This window comes from Mastomys coucha, unplaced genomic scaffold, assembly GCF_008632895.1.
Source record: "Mastomys coucha isolate ucsf_1 unplaced genomic scaffold, UCSF_Mcou_1 pScaffold20, whole genome shotgun sequence".
Lineage (NCBI taxonomy): Eukaryota > Metazoa > Chordata > Mammalia > Rodentia > Muridae > Mastomys > Mastomys coucha.
In genome coordinates, this window is record NW_022196903.1 from 73,148,807 (window position 1) to 73,151,401 (window position 2,595).

The 2,595-nt window shown below is 36.2% G+C and overlaps 1 long non-coding RNA gene across 1 annotated transcript in view; it reads right to left on the reverse strand.

The window, feature by feature from the left end:
- Positions 1–456: 456 nt before the first annotated feature.
- The window catches only part of LOC116098200, a 23,155-nt gene continuing 21,016 nt past the window's right edge, over positions 457–2,595 (reverse strand). Inside the window, exon 2 of the long non-coding RNA XR_004121741.1 lies at positions 457–688. This is a non-coding gene — a long non-coding RNA (uncharacterized LOC116098200). The remainder of the gene's footprint in view (positions 689–2,595) is intronic.

The following is a 2,595-nucleotide window of genomic DNA, read 5'->3' on the forward strand; positions in this document are numbered from 1 at the left end:
AATTAGGTTTGTCATGGGGATCTGAACTTATGTCTTCATGCTTGTCTAAAAAAGATTTTACAAAGTAAGAAAACCCCACAATCCTGAAACTACTGCTTTTTGTTTGTTTTTACAGTATTCTACATTTTTCAAATTGACCAAATTTCCATTTTCTAATTAAAACTGAATTTCAAGTTTTTTCAGGACCTTAGGCTATGACATAGTGTACCTAGATAAAAATTTTAGAGACAATGCACCTACTGTGGCTACCAGCTTGTTTCTGACATTGAGCGAACCTATGTGGTGTCTTTTAATTATTCAGTGCCTCAGATTCTCAATGTGTGACATGAGTACAGTAATATCATCAGTTTGTAAAACTGGTCTCACAATGGAGGGATAAATAAATGTAAGCCACATAGTACCTTAAATAAATACCTTGCTATATTCTTTGGAATAAGCAATCAAGGAACCATTTCATACTTTCAATCTGTGAAAACAGATGCAATTTATTATTTATTTCCTTTAATGAAAGCAGAGTCTGAGCAGCTCATCATCTCCTCAAGCGGGTCAATTAGCTATTCTCACCATCTGCTTGGCCAGTGGTCCTATCCCTTGCTTCTAATCACATCCAATGGCCTGTCAGTGTTGCAGAGATCTAAGGGTTCTGGGAGGCCACCAGCCTGGAGAATATCTTGTGGTGAGAAAATACCTGCAAAAAAATTCATAAGTATTTAGAGAGAATTAAACATGCACATTTTAAAATTGTTTTTGCAAACCCCATCTTTGACTTGTAATGATCATCAGCTCAGCATATAAATGTATCACATTGGCCTGAACGACACTCTGTCCTTTCTGAAATCAAAGCATCCTTTGTGTGAGGAAGTTCACAGTTGGCAAGGATCAAAACTGACCTTCCTCACCTACAGTAGCTTGTATTAATGTTAGAATTTTTTTAAAGAAAAGCATGTGTGTATGCCTGCTGTAAAAGATGTACATCTAAGCAGGATAGTAATAGGTGCCTGATTTGATCTACATAATTAACTCATTTCTGAAAAGACAGGTGACTTAATTTTGAATGATGAGAGAGTGTCATAATATGGTGCTTATGATGGTTTGTAAGTGCTTGGCTCAGGGAGTGGGACTATTAGGAAGTGTGGCCTAGTTGGAGGAAGGGTGTTCACTCTGGGGGTATGCTTTGAGACCCTCCTCCTATCTATGTGGGGGACAAGTCTGCTCCTGGCTTCCTTTGGCTAATGATGTAGAACTCTCAACACCTACAGTGCCATGCCTGCCTGAATACTGTCTTTCTGCCATCATGATAATGGGCTGAACCTCTGAACCTTTAAGCCAGCCCTATTTAAATGTTGTCCATTATAAGAGTTCCCCGGTCATGGTGTCTGTTCACAGCAATGGAAACCCTAAGACAGTGCTATAGAAAAGACTTTTGTATTTCCACATGACACATTCTCATGCCTATATCCAATTCCATTATCTACTTCGTACCCCTCTTTTCCTACAGCAAAGACAGTGGAACTTTGATTATAAAATAATATCTCTGGTTCAGTTGTGGATTTAAGAAAATTGTGTGCTATGTGCAAAATTTAGTATTTAAAAACATTCTTCACACAAAAAAAATGTTTTTCTCTGTCCTTATTTTACTTTTTATTTAGCATGAAAAATGTGCACACTCATAGGATTTAATTTGTAGTGGCCAAGTTGCAGACCTTAGTATTTCTCCTAGCTTTGATTCTTATTGGAGGACATGTTTGTGTGCAGTAATAATGTTCTTCCAGCTATTTTAACATACAATAATATACTTATGATAGAACATAAAACAAATAACTTACAGTAATAATCATCTTTGGTTTTGTTTCTGTAATAATTGATAACCATATCATCAATGTTTGAATTTGTGCTTTCTTAACACCTTGTGATGCTGAATATTTTATAGCTTATTTTAGGTCATTTGCATAAATTCTTAAAAAGTATCTGTTGATGGCTTTGCTTAGTTATTTTCTCCATCTATTTTGTTATTTTGTCTTTATTAATTAAGTTTTTACTGGTAAGATATTTTAGGGTATTTTTGTACAATATGATTCAGATATGAACCATGCAATCATATTTTCCCATTTGTTTATTTTTTAATGCTTTTTAAAAGGGTCTGTGTAGCCCTCCCTATCCTGGAACTTGCTGCGTAGACCAAGCTAAGTTTGAACTCACAGAAAGAGTCTTCGGTGCTGAGATTAAAAGCATCCACAACCCTGCCTACTTCCATTTTGCCTCTTTCTTCTTTTTCCTCCTTCTCTTACTCCTCTCTCTGACATGTTGAACAATATTTATTTAATATGACCACATTGAAAGAGGATCAAAAAATCCAATGACTCCCTGTCCCCAAGTTTGCCTACATATGGGTGTGTGGTTTTTAAATGTTCAAGTGTATTTGTTCCATCAACGTCTTTTCCTTTCAGATTCACAAAATCCATTTTGATTTTCTTGTAGAATCTATGTGGTTAAGAATCCTCGCATCTTTCCTCTGTGTAGAAACACACTGCCCCATAGTTAATCTCCGCAACTCCTCCCGTGGGTATTTGATTCCCCCTTTTAAGAAGGAATGAA